Source organism: Sus scrofa, chromosome 1 (assembly GCF_054392235.1).
Source record: "Sus scrofa isolate SSC_HxYL_T2T_F1_AM1 chromosome 1, Sscrofa_HxYL_maternal_Yorkshire_Landrace_v2.0, whole genome shotgun sequence".
In the NCBI taxonomy this organism is placed as follows: Eukaryota; Metazoa; Chordata; class Mammalia; order Artiodactyla; family Suidae; genus Sus; species Sus scrofa.
In genome coordinates, this window is record NC_139383.1 from 42,347,449 (window position 1) to 42,362,892 (window position 15,444).

Here is a 15,444-nt window from a genome sequence, read left to right on the forward strand (position 1 = left end):
GGTAAATACTGTTCATGATTCTCTATAAATGTACAAATTTGCAAGCTTAATTATCTATGATAATAACCATATATATAATCTCCCTCTCATCTATACAAAATAAGCTCCACATGAAGACTTAGTTTATTTTCCAGAGGTAACAAATCAGTTTGATCCATGTCAGGTCCTGGACAACCTGCCTAGGATTTGTTTGTGGCAAAAACTTTATACTTATTAAACTCCCAGTATTTATTTTATTCACATTTGCCATCTTATCCAAATAGGTTAACTTACTAAGAAATAAATGCAAATGTATAATGCCATAGACTACAGCTACCTAATTATAAAATTCCTTCTGTGAAATAAAAGTAACATTTATCAAAATAATTAGAACTAGGAGATTCTGCTGCAGCGCAACAGAATCTGTGGCATATTGGAAGTGCTGAGAAGAGGGTTAGATCCAGGCCAGCAGAGTGGTCAAGGATCCTGCACTGCTGCAACTGTGGCTTAGATTGCAACTGTAGCTTGGATCAAATCCCTGGCCCGAGAACTCCATATGCTAGAGAGTGGCCAAATAAATAAATAAATAAATAAAAGCCAAAGTAGGAAATAATTCCCATTTCTATGCGTAAAATCCTATCTTTAATATAATCAGGAATATTTGTGTATTTCTTACCATTTGGAAATTCAAATGGTAAGAAAATACAAATTAATCAATAAATAGGCTGATACTAAGAGATTACTGTGGGGATTTGAACAAAAGCAAAACTGGAAATAATAAATTCAAATAATAAATCAATGATTTAAATTTTTGTCCATTATACAAACTTATATTTAGGGTAATAGAGAAGGTTAGAAATAATCACATTTAGTGCCTATCATTATGACAGTAATCAGCAAGTGTAAAAATGGTAGTAAAAAGGATGCTAATTTTTATTTCAATTTAAAATCATAAGCAAACTATATCTCAAAGTATTTAATAATTCTGTCACACTGTTAATTAGATTACATTTCATATATTATAGACATGTTGATGGAGGAATATGACGGAGGAATAATTTTATGATGAATGTACAATATACAACATAAAATCTTTTCTAGTCATGGAAAGAAATCAAAGCTCCTATTTGCATTACCTTAACTTTTGGAAAGTAATTAAATGAATTTAGATTCAAATGAAATAATAAAAATGAATTGATGTTATGGAAACATAAGAAAAATGTAGTAATTTCTATTAATCATTGTATTATTTGCCTGGAGAATAAAACATATTTTCAAAAACCTGAGAACATTTTTTTCCTAATTTGGGGCTCTTATTTCTTTGCTAACATTAAAGAATTAAAATAAACACATTTAAGTCATCTGTTGCTGGATAATACATGAGCTTTTATTAGTGCCTGTATTTCCAATCAAATGGCAGCATGAAGTACTGTTCTGGTTGAAGGACAAAAGGAAAAGATGGACTGTAAAAAAAAAAAAAAGAAAGATTTGCACCATGTGGTCTCACAGTGCACATTGGAAGATCCTGGTAACACCGAATTTAACAAAACCCACATCACGCCATTCACTTCTGCAACCACAACTATGGTTTTAGCAGAGTGATCATTCCACTCTTCATCATGTTAAAATTATATAGTTATATTTTATTGGTTTATTACTGGCATTGATATTGTTTGCATTTTGTTTTCAAATTTGTTTGTTTTATAGGTATATTAAGGTTTTATCATAAGGGGTTTATTAGGTTTTATACTTATAAAACTTAAGTTATATTGTGGTTTAAAAAAACATTGTTCAAAAAGAAATAAAAGGAATCTAAATTGGAAAGGAAGAAGTAAAACTATCACTATTTGCAGGTGACATGATACTATACCTAGAGAATCCTAAACACTCTACCAGAAAACTGTTAGAGCTTATCCACGAATTTGGCAAAGTTGCAGGATACAAAATTAATACACAGAAATCAATAGCATTTCTATATACTAACAATGAGAAAGCAGAAAAGGAAATTAGGGAAGCAATCCTGTTTACCATGGCATCCAAAAGAATCAAATACCTAGGAGTAAACCTACCTAAAGAAACAAAAGACCTATTCTCTGAAAACTACAAGCCACTGATGAAAGAAATCAAAGATGACACAAAGAGATGGAAAGATATACCATGCTCGTGGATTGGAAGAGTTAATATTATCAAAATGACTATACTACCCAAGCAATCTACAGATTCAATGCAATCCCTATCAAATTACAAGGACATTTTTCACAGAACTCAAACAAAATATTTTAAAGTTTGTTTGGAAGTACAAAAGACCCAGAATAGCCAAAGACATCCTGAAAAAGAAAAATGGAGCTGGAGGAATCAGGCTCCCGGACTTCAGACTATACTACAAACCAACAGTCGTCAAAACTGCATGGTACTGGCACAACGACAGACATAGAGATCAGTGGAACAGGATAGAAAGCCCAGAATTAAACCCAAGCACTTACAGCCAATTCATTTATGACAAAGGAAGCAAGACTATACAGTGGAGAAAGGATAGCTTGTTCAATAAGTGGAGCTGGGAAAACTGGACAGCCACATGGAAAAGAAGGAAATTAGAACACTCCCTAACATCATACACAAAAATAAACTCAACATGGATTAAAGACCTAGATATAAGACCAGACACTATCAAACTCTTAGAGGAAAACATAGGCCAAACACTCTCTGACATAAATGACAGCAACATCTTCTCAGATCCACCTTTCAGAGTATTGACAATAAAAAGAAAAATAAACAAATGGGACCTACTCAAACTTCAAAGTTTCTGCACAGCAAAGGAAACCCTAAACAACACAAAAAGACAACCCACAGAAGGGGAGAAAATCTTTGCAAGTGAATCGACTGACAAGGGATTCATCTCCAAAATTTATAAACACCTTCTGCAGCTCCATACCAAAAAAACAAACAACCCCATCCAAAAATGGGCAGAAGATCTAAACAGACAATTCTCCAAAGAAGACATACAGATGGCCAAAAAACACATGAAAAGATGTTCAGCGTCACTCATTATTAGAGCAATGCAAATCAAAACCACTCTGAGGTATCACCTGACACCAGCCAGAATGGCCATCATCCAAAAGTCTACAAACAGTAAGTGCTAGAGAGGGTGTGGAGAAAAAGGAACCCTGTTAAAAACTGTTGGTGGGATTGTAAATTGGTGCAACCACTGTGGAAAGCAATATGGAGATTCCTCAGAAAACTAAAAATAGAACTACCATTTGATCCAGCCATCCCACTCCTGGGCATCTACCCAGAGAAAACCATGACTCGCAAAGACTCATGTACTCCAATGTTCATTGCAGCACTATTTACAATAGCCAAGACATGGAAACAACCTAAATGTCCATCGACAGAGGAGTGGATCCAGAAGATGTGGTACATATACACAATGGAATATTACTCAGCCATTAAAATGAAAGAAATACCAGCATTTTTAGCAACATGGATGGACCTAGAAACTATCATGCTAAGTGAAGTCAGCCGTACCATGAGACACCAATATCAAATGCTTTCACTGACGTGTGGAATCTGAAAAAAGGACAGACTGAACTTCTTTGTAGAACAGATGCTGACTCACAGACATTGAAAAACTTATGGTCTCCAGAGGAGACAGTTTGGGGGATGGGGGGATGTGCTTGGGCTGTGGGATGGAAATCCTGTGAAATCAGATTGTTATGATCATTATACAACTACAGATGTGATAAATTCATTTGAGTAATAAAAAAAATGAAAAAAAATAAAAACATTGTTCAGCACTGGTGATTCATGACAAACCTTTTCTTTATCAGGAGTTACTATATGTCCATACCATATGTTTCAAGCCAAATCAGAGAATATTTTTAATCTCTTAATATGGTATAATTGTTGGAAGGATCTGTATGTACATACATGTGTTTGTGTAGATATTTCAGTACCAAAATAACCACATGAGAATGAAAGTATTTGTTCAACTTGTTTCTAGTATTAGGAAGACTAAAAGCATCTGATATCTAAATGGAGACATAGTATTTTCTATTTGGGGGCTACTATATTCATTTTTGGAAGCCACCTTTTGTGTAGAAAATGGCCAGATGCACCAGGAATGAATCTTATCACTGTTACTTGTCTGAGCAAAATATATTGAAAGAAGTTGCTCCACCAATGTGTTGTTTTTGTTTTGATTAAAACTATTTTTTAGAGCAGTTTAAGGTTCACAGCAAACTTGAGGAAGAAAGGTCAGAGATTTCCCATCTATATCACTTTCCTCTACATATGCAGAGCCTCCCCCATTATCAACATTCCCAACCATAATGGTACATTTGTTAAAACTGATAAATCTACATTGACACATTGTAATCAAAGTCCAAAATTTAGACTAAAATTTAAGGTTCACTTTTGGTGCTGTAAATTCTATGGGTTTTGAGGTATGCATAGTGGTATGTATCCACCATTGTATTATATGGAGTATTTTTAGTGCCATAAATATCCTGTGTTCCATCTACTCATCACTTCCCTGAACCCAAATCTGTTGCAACCACTGATACTTGTACTGTCTCCATAGTTTTGCCTTTTCTTAAATGTCATAGTTGGAATCATATGGTCTGTAGTATTTTCAGATTATATTCTTTCATCTAGCAATATGGCTCCTCCATATATCTTCATGTCTTGATAGCTTATTTATTCTTAGCACTGAATTATATTTTATTGTCAAGATGGATCATGGTTTATTTATCCATTTACCTACTGAAGGATATATTGGTTGCTTCCAAATTTTGGTAATTATGATACACTTCATTCAGCAGGTTACTGTGTGGACATAGTTATCCAACTCCTTGGGTAAATACCACAGAGCATGATTACTGAATTGTATGGTAAGGGCATGTTTAGTTTGTAAGAAACTGCCAGACTGTCTTCCAGAATATCTGTTCCATTTTGCATATGTACCAGCAGTGAATGAGAGATCCTGTTGCTCCACATGCTTGACAGCATCTGGTGATGTCAGTGTTCCAGATTTTGGACATTCTAATTGGGAAGCAATGGTAGATCATTGTTTTATCTTGCATTTCCATGATGGCATATGATGTGGAGTATTTTTTCATGTTTATTTTCTATCTATATATCTTCTTTGGTGAGATGTCTGGTAAGGTCTTGGCCTATGTTTTAATCAGAATGTTTCCTTATTGTTGAATTTGAGTAATCCTTTGCATATTTTGGATAGCAGTTTTTAGCAGATGTATCTTTTGCAAATATTCTCTCCCAGTCTGTGGCCTGTCTTCTCATTTTCTTGATATTGTCTTTCACAGAGCCTAAGTTTTTAATTTTAATGAAGTCCAACTTATAAATAATTTCTTTCATCACCACACCCAAAGTCATATAGGTTTTCTCCTATGTTATCTTCTAAGGGTTCATATTTTAATATTTTAAATTTTAGGTCTATGAAGCATTTTGAGTAATTTTTGTGAAAGGTGTAAGGTTTGTTTTGATTCTTTTATTTTACATTTAGATGTCCAGTTGTTCCAATACCATCTGCTTAAAAGACTATCTTTGCTCCATTAAAAAATTAATAACTAAATGCAACTCCACTTCACAAGCGATCAGGTTCAGAGTAACTAAGCCAAGAAAAATTTGAGCAAATTAAACTTTAATAAAATTAATAAAACACTATCTCATCTTTACAATTATGCTCAGATAATACAATATTGACGTTTTTAGGACAAACTTCATACTCATTTCTGGTGCTGATAACATTGTCAAAAATTCTTAAAAACATTCAGCCAATACATATGATCGACCAAATTTTGAAGATTTTAACTCCAGTATTTTTCAAAGACTCAGAGTTGATACTCTAGCTAAGGTTGGTGAAAATTCACAGATAAACATGATAAACATTTGATAATTTGACTGAAGTACAGAAATGAAAGCAGAGAATCTGAAAACTACATCAACAAAATTAATTATGGAAGGTATACCAGATACTACATGCATTAATTTTAGAACATAATAGAGGCAGGATATGAATAGTGAATTAGAAGGAATTTTAATAATTTATATATATAGTCCCAATATAAACAATTATCACATAGAATCATTAATAGTTAAGCTATAATAGTTAAGCTCTTAATAGTTAAGAGGGAACTATAAAAAAATAGATGATATGATCCAGAAGATAAAGCTTTACACAAGCAGAATATAGAATTCTAAACCTAATCTTGCAAGAGAAATTTGCTTTTGTTTTGAGAGATGCTATCAATATTAGTCACCATGTGCTATAAAGTTAGCATAGCAATAATGGCTAGGAAGAAAACATTATTGGATGCATGTTTTGTGTTAAGATACTATATTCGCACAACACTGCATTGTAGGTATTATTATCCCCAGAACACAAATGAGGACACCAAGTTAACTGGAATCATAAGAGCAAGATTCAAGTGCAAGTTCTTTCAGTTATGAGCTTTGGGGCTCGAGGGGACATCATAGCCGCTCAGAGCTTTAGTTTCTTCACCTGTAATATAAAGATATTACTTGCCCTGCTGATCTTCCACTGTTGTTTTGTGACAGCAATCAGATAATGTACAGAGCCTCCATGCTGTAGAAAGCACCTCACAAATATAGGAGGTTTATTACAGTTATAAAAGTTATGCTGATATAACCAACAGAAAAAACAGCAGAGTGGTTAAGAGCTCAGACCCTGCCATCATACTAATTGTGCATTAAGGCTTGTTATTTTCTACCTGTGTATCATTCAAAGAGCTGCTTACTACTCTTTTTGGACCTTAGTTTCTATATTGGCATAATGGGAATAATGATAATGCCTATCTTATAAAATTAATTGTTATTATTACATAACAATTTCTCAGAATATACTGATCATTTTAACTTCTTTATGGGGAACTATTTTCCGGGCATCTTTGCCAATTTCACCAATGACTACATAATTTCAATATTTATTTCTGTTCGTGTCAATGAACATTTAGTAAAAATAAGCATTCTGAAAAATACTATGCTAGATATTACAGGGAATGTAAAGATAAATAAGATGAATCTCTGCACTAGAAAACTCAGCCTTCTGAGAGAAATAAACACATAAATAATCATAATGAAAGCTAGTGTGGTATATGGAAATATCAGAGAGAAATCCTTACTTTACTTCAGGTAGGAAACAAATATGTTCTTGCCTTCATTCATTTGAGTCTGCCCAGCCCCTTGGTCTACGCTTACTGAAGAATAACTGGGAAATATTTTCAAAGTTGATGAACACAATAAAAACTCATACTTATAACTGGGTCTTGTGTCCCAATGCAAAATGAAGATGTACCTTTAATGCTAGCCATTGAGCTGTCCTCTGGAAATTGACATAACTGGTCAAGGGGCTTGGAATTACTTTTCCCAGAGTACAGAAGGATATGTGCTTATCCTTTCATGTTCCCTTATTACTACTGCAAGCCACATCAGATACAGGTGCCTATGCCCACGAATCAGTCTTTAAGCCTGGAACCAATCAAGGATAAAAGACATGTAAAGAGATTGAAGCTGAAACCTCATTTCTCTAGGTTGCTACTATGTAATCAATTTGTTGGATTCAGATGCCGAGACACCACACCAAAAAGTTTGCTCTTTTTCCTTTTCCTGCGCAAGATTAGCCAATATTTACTCTAGCTCCATGAGGCCCAGATTGTACACTTCAGCTCTTCATCAGAAATTCAATTAAACCATCGATAACACCATTTCAATACCATCCCACTTATACTGCAAAAATAAACTTCTCCTGGTTCTTTGTTATAATTTTTCATTGAGAGATATTACTTGAAACAAAATACAAATACCTCATCCAGAATATTGCAATAACTAGCCTCTTAACTGGTCCTAGTCCTATAGTTTCTCTTATCTTTAAATCCATTCTGGACAAATTTTTATAGCGTACATTAGCTGTCAAAGTATTGTATGTGATCATTCAGTTACCAAGGGGCTGGATAGGCTCAAATGAGGAAAAGTAAGAAAACGTTGGATTTTCATATCTGAAATATAGTGGCAATTCCTCTCAGATACTCCCATACATAACAGTATCTTTAATTTCCATTATTTATGTATTTACTTCCCTTACAAGACTATGAGTCTTTAGAGAATAGGAATTCCATTTTTACCTTTGAATCCCCTAATGCGCAAGATTATTATAATGGGCAAGTAAATTCCAATCCATATCAGGATACTTTAGTGAATGCTTATTTATAGTAAATTGAAAAAAAAAATCAAATTCTATCATATGTCACCCATCTACCTAAATTCCAAACTTAACTCCTAATATTCTCTTACATGTAGCCTATGCTCAAGTGGATTTCAAACTTGAAGAGTTGGAGGAAAGAGAAAAAGAAACTATTTGGTTTCATCTTCAGACATTCTATATTAGTAAGCTGCAAGCAGAGTTCATATACATGTGTTTGTGTGTGTACGTGAATATCTGATATTTCTAACTCTGTAACAGGTAAACTATTTCTTATTCTCCAAGACTACGCGGAATGTCCAATACCGAGGTCTTCTATTTTTATCAGAAGTTCCTTCTCAAATCCCTGCTTCTCAATGCCCATTTTAAATAACACCTCCTACATGAATCTTTTCCAGATTCATTGCTTTTCTAAGAAATTGGATGACATTTTGCTTATACCTCCCTTTTGATACTTATTACAGAGTGCCTTGTAATATGAGCATCTGCATATCTGCTCTCCTCATTAACAAATATAATCTCTTTAAAAGTAAGGAACTGTCTTAAACATTTTTAAAACTCTCTGATTATATAATGCTTTATATATACATAGCTGATTTTTAAAAAATCAGGTGTTACACTGTCTTATAAGACTGTTTGGTTCCTAGTGTTGGTCCTATAATTTCAAATTTGGTGTTAGCCTCTACATAGGTACAGAACACATAAGACCCTTACCTATCAAAAGCTATAAGCAAGCACTTAAACTCACCTTAAATGTTTCTTTCTTCTAAAGCAAATGCATTATGCCACTAAGTGCCATCAGGCCTACTTCATTCCACTGGGCCACATAAAGTTGGAAGTTTCTAATTATCAGCCCAGCAGCATGCAGCTTTATACAATAACTTAGTTGTATGCAGCATTATTGCTCTGAACAGGGGAGAAATGTTAATAGGTAGAGTGAAATGAACTATGCAGATGGACATGACAGGAAGTGGCACCTTTCAGCATTGCAATTGTTTAAGGAAGGAGTATTCAGGGTCCCATGCACAAGGCCTAGAAATAAGGTTCCTGCGCCACCCCATGCAGTGGGTGTTAGTGCTGGAGGAAAGGGGCAGCTTGCTTAACCAAGTTTGGTTTTGATACCCTTTCCTCATTCGGTGCAGCTGGAAGAATGAGCCACAAGGCTAGGCTATCCATGAACCTCTACTCTAAACCAATCTCGCTGATGCCCTGAGCTTCAGGGCATCACAATGGCTTCACCCTTCCTCCTTACACCAACTTGCTCCCTTACACTATTATAGCCACATTTGGAAATATGGATCATTTTTGTTCCTTTTTCTTTTTGAAATGGGATGATTCTAGCAATTGAGTAATTTGCCTGAGGAACTGCACCAGAGGAGCTTCATCTGTACCTGGACCTAATCTAGGTGATGTGACTCTGGAATTTTGAGCTATCACTTTGATGAGATGAGAATTTGAGTGACCTTGGGAGGAGATGAGAGTATTTTGCCTATGAAAGTGTTATGAATTTGGGGTGTCAGAAGATGAATTGTACGAAACAGCCTCTAAGATACACTCCAATTATTCCTGCCTTTTGGTATTCATACTTTTGTGTAAACCCTTCCACTTAAGTGTGTACTACATTTAATGACTCGATAAAGATGCATAAAGTATGGCAGAGTGATGGGAGCCTTTTTGTGTTCTTTTTTCTTTGTACCTTATTCTTAAACATCCTTTTCTTTCATCTTTCCAAATGTCTGTTTCCTGTGACAAATGATTTTTGTATAGCCCGTAGAAAGCCCCCATTGTCTTACAAACTATCATATAATATCACTGATGCCTTGAGACATTCAAGAATTATGGGAACGTGCAATAAAATTTCTCAAATCTAGTTCAAAGGACTGTATTTCTTCAAGGTTGATAGATTGCCTAAATACCTCTCCCCGCAAAAAAACACCCTCCTTGCTATCCTCTGACTCCCGTGAAGTGTCAGGTTGACACCAAGACTCAGTAAAAACAGCTTTTGGAATCTTCAGCCCCCCCTTAAAAAGATATTGGTCTGCTTGGGAATTTTTGACATTGGGTGACCTAAGCAATTTCAGATTATATTAAAGCAGAGTTCTATGTTTTATGTTCATAAAAGAGGCATAGGTTTCTAATATTTGAAAAAGCAGTCAGTGTGACACAAGGACCAATATAACAAGGTAAACTGTAACCTAAATCTAATTCAGAACTCATTATCACCAAGGGGGTCTGAACTAGTAAAATATACTGGCCAAAGGAGGTGAACTAAAGTTTTCTGAAAATTCATTGAAAAATTTTCTAATATTCCCTAAATTTCATTGTTTAGGCTATAAATTCATAACTTCCATCTATCCTCTATACCTTTAATTTTGTTTTCCTGGGTATAACTGAAAAGTTTAATTTATAGTATCAACTTACTAGTTTTTTTTTTTAATATAGCATATAGTTGATCATCTTCAGGTTAAAATTTCGGGATGTAGCTAACTGTTTGCAGAAAGAAGTATCTCCTTAACTCTGCTAAAATCTTTCTACCTAGTTAGGGAATGGCCGCTTAACATTTATGGGAGAAAGCAGAAGAAATTTCAACTTGCAAAACCTCACAGGATAAAGACTGAGGATGTGATTTAGGATTTAGATACTTTAATAAATAATATGATCTTTTCCATCTTTCCCATTAATTGTGGCTTGGTCAAATCACTACATTTATCTAGTTTTCAGTCGTTACTTCTGTAAAATGGAGGTTACAAATTCTGCTACACAGAATGTAATTAGAAATATGTAAAATAAACTATGAAAAAAGGGTAAATTTGTAAGGACCTACACAAATGAGAAAGATAAAAAGTGTCTCCCCTGGACTTGGAGCTCTTGCCTGTCACTCTACTGTGACTTGGTGTTTCAGCTAAATAATAATTATAACAGGTAAATATACTAATTTACCCCCATTTTTGTTGCTGAAGGCACTCTCTGGGTGCTTCATTTCTGGAAGGAAAGCATGTTAAATAAATTGAAAAAAAAAAGCATTGTTCCCTTTCCTCTTTAGTTTGCTTTAAGCATTTGGTTTATATGCTGCATATAAATAACTATAAAATTATTTATATTGGGACATTATGTAATAAAACTCATGTAACCCTCCTAACTCCAACATATGGCTTAGATGAGTCTCACTGATACTTTCCCATTCTAAATTCAGAACACCATATAACACACACACAGAACAAGTATTCAAAGAAGTAACACAATAATAAGATAGTATTTCTTTGCATATGTGAATAACTACTTAGTTTTAAATTAGAAACACTCTCTAGTTTTACAAACAGGTTGGGTTCTTAAATTTACCATTTATTAACTTATATGATCTTGAGCACAAATTTTGTTTTAAAAATCTATAAGATACCTCTCAAATTTTGTTTTAATAGTCTATTATGTAGGGAAAATAATACATATTTTTTCATATAATCACTGCATTTTGGGGAAATGCAGTGAAAGTACTTTGTAACTACAAAGCGATCTAGAAATAGAAAGTTTGGTTGCTATTACCACAAAAATACTATTATTATTTATCAAGTGAACAAACAAATCCTTAATGATACTGCAGTTCTATGAACTCCACATCCTGGATCCTAGGTGCTAGTCCTGAACACTCTATTAGATCAAAACTAGAATGAGCCCCTCCAGCTAGGGCTGCACTCCAGGCTGAGGGATAATTACTAGAGTCAGTATCAGTAATATGGTCAAAGTTAGATGGTCTGGTCCAAACAGGACAAAATGAGGTCAAACAAAGATTCAAGATCAATTACTTTTAAACCTTGGAAAGATGAAATCCTATTGGAGGTGATAATGGTTAAAGTGAAAAGACACATGGAAAAATTTCTTATGCTACAGTCTTGGAGCGTATGTCAGCAATTTATGAGATTCTAATACTGGAATGGCATCCTGGGCATATCATATAGAGAATGGCATATTGGAAATAACAGACCACAGACTCAAAGAGTGTTCGAATTACTGATGTAGCCCTACATGAGTTACTCTTTCTAGGTTTGTTTATATAATATTCTGAATCCAGTTTTTCTCTTATTATCTTTTCAAACTATTCTTGAATACAGTTTCAAAAGTGCTAATAAGAATACCTAGAAATGGGAGTTCCCGTCATGGCGCAGTGGTTAATGAATCCGACTAGGAACCATGAGGTTGTGGGTTCGATCCCTGGCCTCGCTCAGTGAGTTGGGGATCCAGCGTTGCTGTGAGTCACAGATGCGGTTTGGATCCTGCGTTGTTGTGGCTCTGGCATAGGCCAGTAGCAACAGCTCCAATTAGACCCCTAGCCTGGGAACCTCCATATGCTGTGGGAGTGGCCCTAGAAAAGGCAAAAAAACAAAAACAAAAAAACCTAGAAATACTGCCACTTACAAGGAGAAAATGTAGGGTGTTTATTTCAATATGACATGAATTACTTAAAAAACTTAAAAAATGTGTATAAACTCCACTTCCAATCGTACTACCATGGTTTTTACTTATTGTATTATTAAGATGACTCATTAACAATAAATATTTAATCATTACTAGAAGTGTTATTAAGAACATATATTGGAGTTCTCGTCATGGCTCAGTGGTTAATGAATCCAACTAGGAACCATGAGGTTGCGGGTTCGATCCTTGGCCTTGCTTAGTGGGTTAAGGATCTGGTGTTGCCCTGAGCTGTGGTGTAGGTTGCAGATGCGGCTCGCATCCCGCATTGCTGTGGCTCTGGCGTAGGCTGGTGGCTACAGCTCCGATTCCACCCCTAGCATGGGAACCTCCATATGCCATGGGAGAGGCCTTAGAAATGGCAAAAAGACCAAAAAAATAAAAACATATATTGAACCATCCTCTATAAAATAAATATATGCATGCTTCTTTAATGTGGCTATGATTAATACAAGTTGGCTCAATAAAGAGTTTTATTTTTTTTTAATTTATATTTCGAAACTTTTGCACCACTACATGATTCCAACACTTTAAAAATGTTAATTGAGCAATAGGGTAGGAAAGTAGGTTAGTCATGATTATTAAAAATCTTATCTGTAAATATATTTACAAATATGAAAATATTGATAATAGATGTTTTTATCATTTATTAACTACTTTGTGTGTTTTATTTTCTTATTAATTTTTCATGATAATGTGAAAGAATCACAGAAAAGCAGAACCCTAATGAAGCTATGCCTGCAAACTATCTCATCAATCACTGGACTTTTCAATAATTTTAAACAAAAAAAATGATCTTTTCTCTTTAAGCAAGTTTGAATTAGTTTTCTTGTTACTATCATTTACCAACCTAAAAGGGAGAAAAAAAAAGCTCGAGAAAATCATAAAGTTACAAAGACTTCCTTGATGCCCCATATGCTTTACCCTCTGAGCTCCCATGGGCTTCTTGTGTGGTAATTTACACCTTAAAATATGGTCAATCACATAATTCTTATTTCCACTATAAGATTATAAGATTCTTGAGAGGATGATTTCCTATCTTATTCTTTTCATGCCTTTCACTGGGTCTAGAACTTTGAGTATATCAGGTGTTAAAGCAATGATTTGTCAATTACTAATTAATACATTCAAGTTAATACTTGTTCACTGATAGGATAAAAGAGTTATCTTCTGCTTATTTTTGTTCCTGTTGCACTAAATCTCTTCTGATAATGCAAGTTTATCAACCAAGTTGACAATACATTAACTCTCAGTATATACAGTTCCTTCTGATTCTGCCTTCCTGGACAGGGAAGCCATGAAGTATGACAGCACCCAGGCAGCTCACCCAGCTCTTTGACAGGTGCTGCCCCCACTCTGCACAGCCTGAGACTCAGAAGGCAAACAAGCACATCAAGGACATGGAGTGTCAGGGAAACTCCAGGGTGCCATGACAAGACCACAGGAGCCATGTCTGACTAATGCTAATGGGAGAGCAGTCCTCAGCGGTCAACAAACCTCGCCTTCAAACAGCAGGAAAATGACAGCTGAAAACTTTTTACTGAGAATCAGGAGATAAAAGGTGGTGAAACCCACTGAAATTAAATTAACTCGTGTTACTTTTAAATGTTTAAAAACTCACTACTGAGTTTTTTTAAAAGAATCATTGGGCACGTTTTTTCCCCCATCTCTCCCTCATCAACATAGAGAGACAAAGAATTGCTTATAATTTATCAACAAGGACACACAGAAAAGGCACAGAAGGAAGCCATACATAGTCATGGTGTGCTTGCTCACCCAAGCAAAACTACGTGTTTTGCTGGCTGCTCTTTCCTCTTTGCTGTCACAAAAGATTATCTAACAGCGCCTCATAAACACTCTTTCTCTTTATGATGCCTAAATTTCTAAAATGTAAACAAAACATAACTGATTTTTTTTTTCTGGGAAATACAAAATATTGGGTAAATGGACAGTATGACACATTTTCATATATTTTTAAAAATACTACATCGTGGTCCTTCACACCACACACACACACACACACACACACACACACACACAATTTTTTTCACAACATTCTCCTTGTCTTCGAGGATTTCACTCCAGGAGTATCACAGGAAAGCCCATTAACAATTCCTGGGCAATAAAAATAGAATCTGGGTACCAAAATAAAGTCTAACCTTTTTGTTGCTTTGTGGTTAATCCAGTTTCACTTGCTCACAGGGTGCCCCATGCAGTGGTCTTGCTTCTGGCTCTTCAGGCTGGAGCGCTTAGTGTAAATAAGCTGAGCGGACACCTCAGCTCCTGGTACGAGGCGCTGTGCAAAAGCACTGCTAGGGCCCTGCGATTCAAGGTGGTGGCGGTAGGCCTAGCGCTGCACGCATGCGCACTGAGATCTGGAGCAAGACCAAAACAGGCACACCTGCTGGTAAGAACCCCAGCTGCTCCCTGCTGGCAATAACCCTATAAATCAGCCCTGCCCAAGGCCTGTCAGAGGTCAAGTACTCTGGAGTGCCAGTTCTCATCATCTCTCCATTTTCTGTCAAAGACTAAAGCTTTCTTTTACTTCTAAATTAAACTCAGTCCAGTTCTATTGGCTTAAATAACACCAAGCAGAAGGACCCTTGTTGGGGACCTATCCAGGAAGGTTGATAACAGTTATTTATAGTGGTCTTCCCTGAAATGAGAGGACTCATAGCTTGATACCTTTCATTCCCTCACTTCACCTTTCCCACTCCCGACACCCGTAATATTTAAAATCACAAATTAAAAGAAAGTAGTAA

At 35.4% G+C, this 15,444-nt stretch overlaps 1 long non-coding RNA gene across 4 annotated transcripts in view; it reads right to left on the reverse strand.

The window, feature by feature from the left end:
- The window catches only part of LOC106506546 (uncharacterized), a 1,093,182-nt gene extending 1,078,189 nt beyond the window's left edge, over positions 1-14,993 (reverse strand). For all 4 annotated transcript variants that reach the window (XR_014839975.1, XR_014839971.1, XR_014839972.1 and 1 more), the window contains exon 1: positions 14,842-14,993. This is a non-coding gene — a long non-coding RNA (uncharacterized LOC106506546). The remainder of the gene's footprint in view (positions 1-14,841) is intronic.
- Positions 14,994-15,444: the final 451 nt, after the last annotated feature.